The sequence below is a fragment of the Rhinolophus sinicus genome, linkage group LG02 (assembly GCF_036562045.2).
Source record: "Rhinolophus sinicus isolate RSC01 linkage group LG02, ASM3656204v1, whole genome shotgun sequence".
Lineage (NCBI taxonomy): Eukaryota > Metazoa > Chordata > Mammalia > Chiroptera > Rhinolophidae > Rhinolophus > Rhinolophus sinicus.
In genome coordinates this window covers 200,075,682-200,089,233 of record NC_133752.1, presented here as the reverse complement: position 1 = coordinate 200,089,233, position 13,552 = coordinate 200,075,682, and the positions used below count along the sequence as shown (strand labels likewise).

General features: G+C 47.9%; 1 long non-coding RNA gene across 1 annotated transcript; it reads right to left on the bottom strand.

Moving 5' to 3' along the window:
* Positions 1-8,862: 8,862 nt before the first annotated feature.
* On the bottom strand, positions 8,863-13,343 carry LOC141570211 (uncharacterized). The gene is made up of 2 exons (XR_012494204.1): positions 13,248-13,343; positions 8,863-12,155 (listed from the first exon to the last, which is right to left on the bottom strand). It is a non-coding gene; the product is annotated as an uncharacterized LOC141570211 (long non-coding RNA).
* Between the last annotated feature and the right edge of the window lie 209 nt (positions 13,344-13,552).

Here is a 13,552-nt window from a genome sequence, read left to right as displayed (position 1 = left end):
TGCAGATTCGCATGCCGACCCCGCCCCATGGCCGGGTAGCGCTGAACACGCAGGCGCAGACCCCGCACGCTGGCCCCGCCCCCGCGCTCGTCCGGTCCGACTACTCAGGTGCCGATTCTCGCGCTGGTCCCGCCTTGGCCCGGCACGGGCCGAACACGCAGGCGCAGTCTCCATGCGCCGGCCTCGCCTTCGCTTTCTCGCCGGCGGTCGCGGAAGGGTCCCGAGGTGTTGGTGGCCTAGGCGGACGCTAGGCTTCGCTGGCAGGTGTGCTGGCGCGGCCCTGTCGTGCGCTCCCGGCCCCGGGCCCGGCGCCCAGCTCGCCCGACAGCGGAGCACCAGAGCCGCCCAGGCGGGGAGTCCACCTGCGGGCCACCTGCCTCGCGTGCCCGCAGGCGCGGAGCGCCCTGAGGCCGCCTTACCCGGAAACGGCGCCGGGTGTCCTGCTCGCAAAGGTGCTCGGAAGGCTGTGCAGCAATGTGCGTGCGGTTAAGCCTTTAAGCCTAAGGCGGTCAGGTGCTTCCATGCGCGGCCTCATTCACTGTAGAACAGGGATTACAACGCAACCCCTGTTGGGGCCAGGAAAGGAGAGCCTCGCACGGCAGTGGCCGGAGCGACGAGGCCTCGGGCGCTGGTGTGGCTTCCCGGCAGCCCCTCGGGTAGAGGCCCAGGCCGGCGGGTGCTGGCCACGGGGAGACGCAGGCCCTCTGAGTAGCTGGAACAAATCTGGACGTACGGTTTCCTAATACAGATTCCTGTGCAGGCCAAGTAAATTCTTCAGACTGAATTTAGCCCAGAGGCCCCTCGTCTGTCACTGTTTTGGACTACAGCTTATATCAAAAAGAGAAATATGTTCACTTTATAGGTCTCAGTGTAATGACTAGGAGGTCGTGCACTCAACAATTACTGGCCTAGTTTCATAAGGTGAGTCCACGTGCCCCCTCTGCCCTCAGGGGGAGGGGTGGCTTCCTCCCCCAGCCGCCCCCAGCCTCCATGGCCCCCTCCTCTGTCGCTGCGCCCCTTAGCCCACTCCTGCTCCAGCCCCGGGGGCCTGACTTCCAAGACTGAGTCACACATGCAGAAACTTAGCATCTTCTCACACCCTCAGTAATTGACTTATTTCTTATCGTAGCTCAGTAGCAGCAGAGTTTTGTTCTTTTTTTGTTCCCACCCATGGCTCCCACCTCCTAGAATGCTGCCTCAACACACAGCAGTGGCGGGTATTGGTTGTACAGCTCCAAGGCCGCAAACTGTACTGCAGTCTCAACCCCGCCCACCACCTGTTTTTGTACCATTCCCCACCCCCACCAACGAAGAATGGTTCCTCATTTTTAAGTGGCTGGGAAAAATCAAACTAATAATGTTTCGTGATCTGTGAAAACGATATGAAATTCAAAAGATCTGGGCGCCAGGTTCTCTCAACAACACCTGGTCCACATAAACACCCACGGGTGCCCGTAGGCTCATGGGCTCCAGGTGGGAGCTCGAGGCAGGCAGGGTGGGTGTAGGGCAGACACCGCTGCCCCGGTGGAGTTGGGCACTGGCACCAGATAAACCCAAACACTATACTTGGGTATCCCCCTACTCGGGTACCACACCCCCGGGCATCTCCATCCTTGCCCGCCCAGGACACCTCCAGCTTCCTTCGGTGGGTGGGGTCTAGAGTGGACGCGCCAGCGCCCACAGGACTCACAAAGAGGAAGTGCCCTTGGGGCTGGCCCTTTTCAACTGTTTTCATTGCTACTGCGTGCTGTGAGAGGCAGAACTCCCTCCAGGCTCCTGCCCAAGACGTGTATGGTGTGTATGGTGTCCAGCTGTTTCTCTGTGGCCCTCCTGCTTTGGGGTACACAGCTACAGTGCCTGCACAGAACAACTTCTGGAAAGCTTGCCCCATGGGCAAGGATAACTTAGAAAACAATTAGATGTACATCTTGCCCAGATTTTATATACAAGCCTGTAGATTAAAAAGAAAAGGTGTTACCAGATCGACTGTTTTCACTTAATAAAATACTGACTTACATGCGCCCCTATGGCTGATCACCACTGCACAGCACTGTTTTCACGGCTGCCTGACACTGCCCAGCACAGGTGAGAGCACACAGCTCTGGGGAGGGCTGCCAGCTGTGTCCACCTCTCTATCATAGACAATTCTCAGAGAGGCATGACTGCTCTTACCTTTGCAGACCCTTCTGGTTATTTTTTTAATTGAAAAATGTACCGGGTTATTAGAGACTCACAAGCAATCCTAAACTAGCAGGAGCCCTGGTGTGTGTTAGCTAGTTTCCCCAAAAGTAACTAACATTTTATAAAACACAGTAGAAGGTTACAACCAGGACACCAACACTCATACAATCCACTGATGTTACAATTTCTGGTTCTACCTGTATTCGTGTGTGTATTAAATTCTATACAATTTCATCCCACAAGTTGGTTCCTGAGTCCACAGTCAAGATATGGACGACACCCCCCTCCCCCACACACACACAAGAGGATGGCTCCTGTTGCCTTTTTATAACCACACCCACCTCCGTCCTGCCCCCCACCTGTCACCAACCCCTGGCACCCACTAATCTGTCCTCTGTTCCCAAAATTTGTCATTTTAGTGCTCCACACTTGGCTCATAGTAACTAACCTTTGGGAGTGACTAATTTTGCCCAGCATGGCTTCCTGGAGATGCATCCAAGTTTCTGCACGCATCAGTTGTCCATTCCTTTGCAGTGAGTGGTCATCCACGGCGTGGGTGGGCCCATTTGTTTAACCGCTCATCTATGGGAGCCCATCTGGGTTGATTCCAGTCTCGGCCTGCCACGAACAAAGATGCTGTGAACGTTTGTGTACAGTCTTTGGTGTGAACAGGAGTCTTCATGGCTCTGGGATAAGTGACCAGGGTGCAACTTGTGGGTCACACACCACAGGAGTGCTTAGTTGTTAGAGAAACTGCCAAGCTGGTTTCCAGAGTGACCGTACCGTCTCGGTTCCCACTGGCAAAATCTGAGCAGTCCCATTTCTCCACATTTTCACCAGCATTTTTTTAATTTTCGTCACTATTATAGGTGTGACAGCTCGTCATGCTTTTAGTTTGCATTTCCCTAGTGGCTAATGATGTCAGTCATCTTTGTATCCAACTGGTTGGACAAGGGCCACCAACGCAATGGGGAACAATCTGTGTACTCAGAGTTCACTGATTTTACTGTAAATCGCACCCAAAAACACCCTCACAGAGACATCTGGAATAATGTTTGATCAAATAGCTGGGCACTGTGGCCCAGCCAAGTTGACATGTAAAATTAACCGTCATGACCCTCTTATTACTGTTTGGGTGTCTGTGGGGTCTGGAGTGACATCTCCCATTTCATTCTTTATGTTGGTAATTTGTCTTCTCTCGTTTTTCTTGTCAGTCTTTCCTGAAGTTTGTCATTTTCATTGATCTTTTCCAAGAAGCAGCTCTTTGTTTCATTGATTTTTCTCTTGCATTTCTGTTTTCAATTTCATTGGTTTCTGCTTATTTAAGTTATTTGCTTCTTTCTGCTCACTTTGGGCTTATTTTGGTCTTTTTTTTCCTAGGTTCTTAAGGTGGGAGCTTATTGATTTGAGACTTTTTCTCTTTTCTCAGATGAGTATTTAGTGCTATAGTGTTCCCTCTAAGCACCACCTTAGTTGTGGCCCAGAAATTTTGACACATTGTATTTTCATTTTATTCAGTTCAATATTTTAAAAGTTCCCTGAGCCTTCCTTTATGACCCATGAATTACTTAGGAGTTTGTTGTTTAGTATCCAAGGTTTTCCAGTGATCTTTCTGGTATTGATTTCCAGTTTGATTCCATTATAATCAGAGAACGTACTCTGTATGACTTAAATTCTTTTAAATTTTGTGAGGTTTGTTTTGTGACCCGGGACATGGTCTACCTTGATTAATGTTCCATGGGTGCTTGAAAAGGATGTGTATTTTGCTGTGGTTGGGTTGGGTGTTCTATACATGTTGTTTCAATCTTGGTGGATGATGGTGGCGTTGAGTTCTTCCATATCTTTGTTGACTTCAGTAGTAGTTCTGTCAGTTGCTAAAGGGGGCTGTGGCAGTCCCCGTCTATAACTGTAGATTAGTCTATTTCTCCTTTCAGCTGTATCATTTTTGCTTTATGTATCTTTAAACTGTTGTTCGATGTCGACGGACCGATCCTTTTATCATTATGTAATGTTCCTCTTGTTCCCAGTAATTTTCTTTGCTCTGAAGTTTACTTGATCTGATTTTAATAGAGAATTAATAACGTCGTAATACATAATGTATACCGGGTTGCCAAAACAATGTATACACATGACTTGTATTCATCTCTTGCTATCAGTATATATTATTAAGATTGTAATACACTTTTTTCCTTTCTTAAAATGTGTACACATTGTTTTGGCACCCTCTGTGTTATAATATTTAAGAAATAATATTCTATGGCCACTCTTACATTTTTTACTAATATTTCCATTTATGATATCTTTATTCTTTTTTTTTAACCCACCATGTCATTATATTTGAAGTGAGTTTCCTGTAGACAGCATGTAGTTGGGTCGTGTTTTTTTTTTTAATTCACTCTGACAATCTGTGTGTTTTAATCAATGTATTTAGATCATTTACATGAAATTTTTTGATACCTTAGGGCTTAAGTCTGCCATTTTATTATTTGTTTTGTTTATTCCCTGTCTTCTCATTCCTTTCTCTTTTCTTGCCTTCCTGTGGGATACTTGAACATCATTTAGAATTCCATTTTGATTTTTTATGCTGCTTTTGAGTATAACATTTTGTGTAGTTTTCTCAGTGGTTCTCTGGGTATCACAGTATGTGTATATAAGTTATCAAAGTCTGTTGATGCTGTTTTAGCACTTTGAGCACAGTGTAGAAACCTTCTATCCAGTTAGTTCCCTTTACCATTCCCATTTTAAAAATATGATTTCCAAAGTATTTTCTACATATACATTTAGTGCCATATCAGATATTTACACGTTTTGCTTCAACCATCTAATAGGATTTAAGAAACTCATGGTAAAAAAAAAGATGATCTATTACATTTACCCCTATTTTAACCGTTCCAGTGTTTTTCTTTTCTTTCTGAAGCCCTAAGCCTTCTGTTGCAATTTCTTTTCTGTTTGGAGAACTTCCTCTAGCTACTCTTTAAGGATAGTTCTGCTAGTGACAAATTATTTTAGTTTTCTTTGTCTGAGAATGTTTTTATTTCCTTTTCATTCACATTTTCACTAGATATAGAATTCATGGTTGACAGTTCTTTCCTTTCAGCACTTGAAAAATGTGTCACTTCCTTCTGGCCTCTGTGGTTTCGGATGAAAAATCCACTGTTATTCCGACGGTTCCTCCCTTATAGGCATGTGTTGCTTCTCTCTGTTTTCAAGATATTTCTCTTTGTTATTACGTTTCAGAAGTTTAATTAGCATGTGTATGGCATGGGTTTCTTTGGGTTTTTCTTTTTGGGAATCACTCCATTTCTTGAATATATATATGTTTATGTCTTTTGTCGAATTTGGAAAGTTTCTGCCATTAGTTCTTCAAATATTTTGTTCAATCTCACACTTTTCTCCTCTCCTTCTGGGATCCAATGATACAAATGTGAATGTCTTTTTTTTTTTTTTTTTTAAAGATTTTATTGGGGAAGGGGAACAGGGCTTTATTGGGGAACACTGTGTACTTCCAGGACTTTTTTTTTTTCCCAAGTCAAGTTGTTGTCCTTTCAATCTTAGTTGTGGAGGGCGCTGTTCATCTTCAAATTGTTGTTCTTTCAGTCTTAGTTGTGGAGGGCGCAGCTCAGCTCCAGGTCCAGTTGCCGTTGCTAGTTGCCGTTGCTAGTTGTCTGTTTTTTCATTTGTTTCAAGGTAAGTTGTAACTGCCTGTTGAAACATTTTAGTGATGGCTGCCTTAGCATCCCTGTCAGATAATTCCAAATCTGATTCATCTCAGAGTTGGTATCTGTTGATTGTTTTTCTTATTCAGGTTATGAATTTCCTGGTTGTTGGTATGACAGAACTTTTAAAATTGTAATCTAAACAGTTAGGAGAAGCTGCATGCTACTTAAACCTTTGATTTTAGCAGACAGTCGTCCCGTTGAGGTTTCAGCACATCATGGCCCACGTGTGTGTCTTATGGCTCCAATGATAATTTAGTTTTCAGGGCCTTGGCCTTGCCACGCTGGTCTTTCTTTTTCATCTGATGCCACTGGAGCTTCCACCTCATTCTGCTGATGCTGTCCGTAGGGACAGAGGGGAGTGTGCAGGCTGCCCAGAGTGGGTAGGGGGCCCTGGGGAAGGACACACCAGGGGATGCAGAGTGCTTCCTGAGACCCCGTGTCAGCAGGGTTCCTGGGAATCTCTGTCAGTTCCCCTGTGAGAGGAGAGTCCGGCTCCCTGTAACTGCTGGTGGAAGGGCAGGGAGACACAGGGCCCAGGCTGCCTTCTGCCACTGGTTGGTCAGGACATACTGAACCTGGGCAGCCTGGTTTGACTACTGGGTGGGGGATGGGAGAGGCCAGCTGCTGTGGTTTTCCTCAGTCCTGGTCCCTGGAGGGCCTACCTTCCTTTTCTCACCAGAGTCCTAAAATTGTCTGCTGTATTGTTTCCTAGTTTTTAAATTTGCATTTAGTTGGAGGAGCAAGGAGAGATGTGTTCACATCATCTACTCCTGAATTAGAAGTCTCTGGTGTTATTTTTAATTTTTATTTATGTAATTATTCGATGTATTTTAAAAACAGCTTTATTGAGCTATAACTCACATACCATACCATTCACCCATTCAAAATGCACAAGTGAGTAGTTTCTAGTATATGCACAGGGTTGCGCACCCTTACCAGTCAAGTCCAGAGCATTTTCATCATGCCCAGAGAGAGCCGTACCCATCAGCAGTCACCCCCCATCCCCACCTCCGCCCCTGGCGACAACTAACCTCTCCTCTTTCTCTATAGATTTGCCGATTATGGACATTTCATATCAGTGAAATCATACAAGCCTCTGGCTTCATTCACTGAGCATAATGTTTTCACAGTTCAGCTATGGTGTAGTGTGTCAGTGCTTCATTTCTTTTTATTGCCAGATATATTCCATTTATGAACAGACCACATCTGTTTTGTCCATTCATCAGTTGGTGGACATCTGGGTTGTTTTCACTTTTTGGCTTTGATGAATAATAACTGCTATGAATCTTCATGTACAAGTTTCTGTGTGGGCAGGTGTTTTCATGTGTCTGGGGTCTGTGCCTAGGATTGGAATTGCTGGGTCACACGGTAACTGTTTTTAATCATTTGAAGAATTGTCAGACTATTTTTAAAGGACCTGCACCATTTTGCATTCTCACCAGCCATGCAAGAGAGTTCCAACGGCCCTATGTCCTCGCCGACACTTGTTATCACCCGTTAGGTTCTAGCCGTCCTAGTCGGTGGGCGCTGGGGTCTGACCGTGGTTCCGAATCCCATCTCCCTGGTAACTAATGACGCTGAGCATCGGTCATGTGCTTATTGGCCACTCGGGTAACTTCTTTGGAGAAACGTCTTTCGCATCCTGTACCTATTTTCTAATCTGGTTGTCTATTTCGGTTGTTGAGTTGAGGACTGAGATGTAGGCGCCACTGGAAGGCTCTAAGCACAAGAGTAGCGGGATCACTTGAGCTGCTGTGTAGAGAAAACATACAGAGGAGTCAAGGTGAAGCAGCCATACTAGTCGGGATACTGAGATGCTATAGGTGAGAGGATGCTGATTTGCCTTCGGGAGGTAACAGCGGAGGTGGGAACACAGGGCTGGTTCTGCGCACATTGTGAAAGGGGAACCAACAGGATTTGCTAATGGGTCAGGTGTGAGCAGTAAGGCACTGCCTCTCACTCACGAAGCATGGAGTTACCATTTACTGAGAAGGTGTAGCTGCCACATCAAAGTACCACATACTGGGTGTTTAAAACAACAGAATTTTTTTGTCGCACCGTCCTGGGGGCTGAGCGTCTGGGCCCAGGAGTCCTGGAGGCCAGCGTCCTTCCTGGTGGCTGCCATCCTTGGCTGTCCTGCACTTGCAGCGGCATCACTCCAGTCTCTGTTGTCATCTGTCCTGCTCCCTGCGTCTGTGTCCAAATCCCCTCTTCTTACAAGGACACAGCCATGGGCTTAGGGCCACCCCAACGACCTCATCTCAGCTTGACCCTCTGTAGAGACCCTATTTCCCAGTGAGGTCATGTGCACAGGCTCTGGGAGTGAGGACATCTACGTATATTTTTGGGGACACAATTCAATCCATAACAAATGGAGAAGACGAGAGAGAAGTTTGGGGCTGAGGGCTCTCAGTGTCCACACGCGGAGTTTGACATGCCTGTTAGACGTCCCAGAGGAGATGCTGGGGAGGCGGCTAAGTCGAGGAGCGTAATTTTCAAAAAGTTACAAATATGAGTCTACAGCTCTCAAGTAAGAATGTGTCAAAAATTTCTTTAAATCATTCATGAGGAAACCAGCATGATGGCGAGGCTTGTTCAAAAGCTTGGGCAGAGAAGGAAGTATGTGTAGTGGCTAAAGAAAAGCTTGCTTGGGTAAGCTTGTAAATTAGAGTAAAAACAGGCTAACATTCTACAGGGGCCGTAAAACTGGCGTCTTCTCCATTGGACAGAAATAACTTCTATCATTTACCAACTGAGCAAAATTCATTTGCACTGCTGTCAGACAAGGATCATTGTACCCAGCCATCGTTTTCTACAAGGCTGCCCTCCCGAGTTATAAAAAAATCATGATCAATAGTAAATACCGAGTTAAACACCTCACCCCCAAGAATCAGATAACCCTCTTGGCAGGTCTGCTAGACAACACTCAGCCTCCCACCCAAAGGACCCACCACCATCCGACTTTTTCATAAGTTTTGGAAAAGTTTTATTAGGCCCCTTCCCATGACGATAATCTCCAGAGGTGATTGTTGACCACAGAATGCTAGTCTTGCTGCATTTGGAGCTGATTCATCCACACAGGTGCTGTAAAAAATGCTTAATTGACATGTATGAGCCTCCTGGCTGGGCCAGCACATCTACACTACATGGCATTACCCAACGACCAAGGCCGGAAATTCAACCTCTGTTTGGTGATGACATCGTAAGGAATATAGGACTGGGCCTCTGCTATGCCTAAGATTTTAATTTCTCGTCTTCTCTGCTCTTCCCAGGTTACGAAACCAAGCCAGTGGCCCGCAGCTTTGCCTGCCGTACCTGTGCATGCAGGTACATCCCTGTCTTTTTGAGGACGTTGGTGTCTGCCACAGAGCCCGTCTTCCTACCACTTGTAAGCCGCAGACCTGGCGCCCGTAGTTCAGGGACTGGCCAGTGTGGGTCTGAGGGCTGCGCGGGCATTGGCTCACCACATACAACCCTTCCTCCTAAGCTGGGTGGGTCCGATGGAACCAGGACACATATTCTCAAATGTGACAACAGCGTAAGGCCTTGGTTGCACAATTGACTTGTCTAATGATATCCTGGTAAAAAGGAGGACTGATTTCTATTGAAACTATGCAAACTAGATTCCTACTAAGACTGAAGAGTCAGTAAAAACTACTTTTCCTGAGTTCTGAAGTGAGAAAACACCATCTAAAGAATGTGTCACTGGTTTGTGAAAACACAACCCACCAAATGCAATGTTTGAAGTGGGTCAAGAATAAAGGATTTTATCTTACTTCTGCCAGAAAATAGCACATTATACACTCACACCGTGCCCTTAACCCGCCTTTTCTGGGCCCAAGCTTTCAGCGGCAGGTCCAATGGTGTGGGGCTGGGTTGGGGGTGTGGAGTCCCCAGAACTGAGCTTTTGGTTGGTGCCTGTAAGTGGGGGCAGTGGTCAATGTGTCTGGGGCCAAATCTCTGGCTGGCACAATCCCCACACACAGGGGACTGAGCCACTGGGTGACTGTTGACAGTCATCTGGAAGGGGGAGGGTAGGATGAACCCTGCTGGATTGGAACGAGCCCCCAGCATTAACTCGTTTTGTTAATAGATATTGTAGAAGATAGAGGTGCGTGTGCAAGCTGACACACCTTTCTTATCGCTCTCTGCCGAGTGTAAATGGAATCACACTTTGCAGTCTCCTGTCAGCTGTCTCTCCCATTCAGCATTATTGTCTAAGATTCTGCACGTGGCTCCAAGTGCTGCAGTTCATTCATTGTAGCCACGTGCACTATTCCAGCATACAGACACACCCACTTTATTTATGGTCTCATCTACGGACATGGACGGTTTTTGCCAGCATTTTTGGTGTTCAAAACAGTGCTGCTTTGAATATGGACGCATGTCTTCTGATGAACAAGTCCAGACCTCTCTGGCCCAATCTAGGCATGGAATGTACCCAGAAGCACATACCCGCTTAACCCTGCAGCTGGGAACGGGTGCGCACATTATGGCAGCTGGCACATTCCCAAACTGGCCATAGAAACTTCTCCCACACTTGTGCTCCTCTTAAAATGTGACTCTGACACTTCTCTCCACAGGAAGTACGACATCCCCCCATGTCTTGAATCTGGACAGGCTTGTGCAGAAATGGTGCTCAGTGATTTCTGAGGTGACAATATAAAAAGTGACACATGCCCCTCCATTTCTCTTGGGACTCTTGTTCTTGGAACCTTGCCACTGTCCCTCGGCCCTCAGCCTATAGCCCGAACCAGCCTACCAGCCATATGTGTGCGCCATCTTGGACATGGCCCCTCCAGCGCCTAGTGGAGATGCCCCAGCTGGTGAGCACAGAGTGGACCAGCGGTGAATCCTGCCCACAAAGCAGATCCATGAGCAAAGGGCATGAGTGTTGTTTTGAGCTACGAAGTTTTCGGGCTGGTTTGCTATGCAGTGATAACTGACACACACGTCCAGCTTCATTGGGTAATGCCGTATTATTCACCAAGATAATTGCACCATCTGACATTGCGACCATGTTTCCGTCGATCCACCTTCTCGCCATCACCTGTGCTCACTTGGTGTGGTTTCAGTTTGCATTTCCAGAATTACTACTGAGGTTATTGGCCCTTTCCACATTCTTCTCTGTAAGGAGGCTGATTATGGGTTTTGCCCATCATTCTATTCGCTCGTCTTTTTCTAATGGATTGGAAAGCGTTCTTTATATATTCTGGATATGAATCATTTGCAAGGTACACCTGTTGCAAATACCTTCTTTTAGTTTTTTGTTCTTCCTTCTCTTTTGCTACTTTGAGTAGCAAGAGTTGGATGATACATACTTTCCATTTATTTTCAATCCTCTGTGACATTTTTAGGTGTATTTCTTGTAAACACTATTTAATGGCATTTGTATTCCAGTTGAGAGTCTCAGTCTTTTGATAGATGACTTTAATCCAATCATGTCTCCAGTTACTCAAACATTTGAATTCATTCCTGTCATCTCATATTATGGTCCTTATTTATTGTGTACTCATCTTTTCTCTTTTCTGCCTTTGGTTGGCACTCTCAATTTTTCTTCATTTCAGTTTTCCCCCATCTGTCTTAGAATCTGTAGATCCTATTTCCATTTTTCTAGTGGAAACTTGGCTATTTTAACATTTTAAACCTTTTTCTATCCATTCTAAACTCCTCTAACAACACAAGAACTTCAGTGAACTTTCACTTCCTGCTCCCCTCTCCTCTTGCTGGATGCTCTATTCAGTTCATCTGGGACTTTCTCCCAAGTTGGTATTTGATTTTAACAGTCCAAACTGGTTTCTTTGCTGGCATGCATGTCTTACTCTCAGATTCACTTTTCATTTTGGTAGGGTGTACCTTTCAGTAATATTTTAGAGACCACGTGTGGTAAACTTGGATGTTTACAGGCTGTGAAGACACCTTTATTCTGCTGTTTCATTGAAGGCTTGTTTCATCGTGTATGGAATTCCAAGTTCAATTCTCTTAGAATTTAGTCAATCCGTTCTTTGCCAAGGAACCATCTCAGCTTCTCCCTCCTTTCAAAACAATGGCCAATCGGGTTCAGTCTGATTGAAGAAGATCCTTTCTCTCTGAAAGTTTTTGAGCTAGTCTCTTTATCCTTGTATTCCACATAGTAGGTCTGTGAGCAAAAGGAGTGATTGTTGTTTTGAGCTACTGACACGCTTGTAGGTCTTTTTTAACTTCTCCTAGACATCACTTACTTCCATTGTCTGAGAAGTCATTCTCTTGTCTGTCCTGTGGAGAAGGGTTTTGTTAGCTTTCATCTTCTCTTTCACCAGACTGTTCCTTACTTTTGCTCTGTGTGGTGAGCCCTTCCAGTTTGTTGATTTGCATCTGGCTTGCCCATGGTGGAGGAGAGAAGGGTGCAGGCCCCACTTGCTTGCCCTCAGCTACTGGCTGCCCCGGCATGTTTGGATCCAGACAAGCAGACATCTGAAAAGTGGGGAGACACCTGCAGCTTCTGGGTCTGGTGCAGATGTGGTCAGGGCCCCAGTGCACAGCCAGCCCCACCTTGGCCCAAGGAAGTGTCTGGAGGGGACACCAGCTTCGAGGCGGGACCTTGCTCAGGGTTGACCACTGGGTGACCTTGGCTGCAGTCCTACTTCACTCTCCAAGCCGTACATTGGATGCAGTGGGGTACAAGTACTGGTCACCAAAAGGCCTGTGGGGCTCCATCCCCCCCCAAGGACATTTGGGTGCAGAGGGGCAGCCCATTCCCAATAAGGCGTTGGGTGGGGAATCCTAAGCAGTGGACTGTGCCCTGCCTGTCCATGTGGGGGAGACCTGACGCGCTCAGGAGGACCCAGCCTCTTGCCTGCGCGGCTGTCCATTCTCTTCCCGAGGAGCCTGCCTTGATGCCCCGGCTGGGGACCACCTGCCTGCTCCTTTCCCCTGGGGCTGGGCTGCCCACACGGCCAGGGGCTCCCTCATGGCCACTGCAGTAACAAACCCTCCAAGGAAACCAAGGAGACATCTAGGCCTCTCTGTCCCCTCAAGACATTTTGGGATTTAATCTCCGGATGAAAACTGTCACAAAACCCCCAATTTTAAGTTTCCACAAAGGCGAAAGTGGAAGCAGCCAGTGGGAGAGTAAGCGCAGGTCGCCCTCTGTTTCACCAGGATACCGGGGAGGGTGTTCAACATCCTAGTTACCCGCCTACTTGTCCCAAACGCCTAAAGGAGGGCCGAGCTGGGGCGACCCCTCAGGCCGGGCTGCCCAGGCCCCGCCTCGCCCGCGCCCCAGCAAGCGCCCCTCCCGTCTCCCCGCTGCCTCCCCGCTCCCTACCAGCGCCCCTTCCGCGCGCCCCCAGCTCCCCCGCACCCCACCGTCGGGGCTCCCTTTCTCCCCGGAGCCGTCCAGCGTCCCTCCACTTCCGGTCTGGCCCCCACGCCCAGCCCCCAGGTCCGCTTCCCGCGCGCGTCCCTCCGCCCGGCCGCGTCCGGGCGCCCGGCCCCCCGCCCCCGGCCCCGCCCCCGGCCCGCGTCACGGCGGCGGCGGGCGGGGCGCGTCTGCACGCAGCGCGCCGGGCGGAGCGCTCGCCGCATTGTTTGCTTCGCTGGGGAGCGAGCGAGCAGCCGGCCCGGGCGTCCGAGCAGCCCCGCGCCCGCGCCTGCGCCCGCGCCCCGCGCCC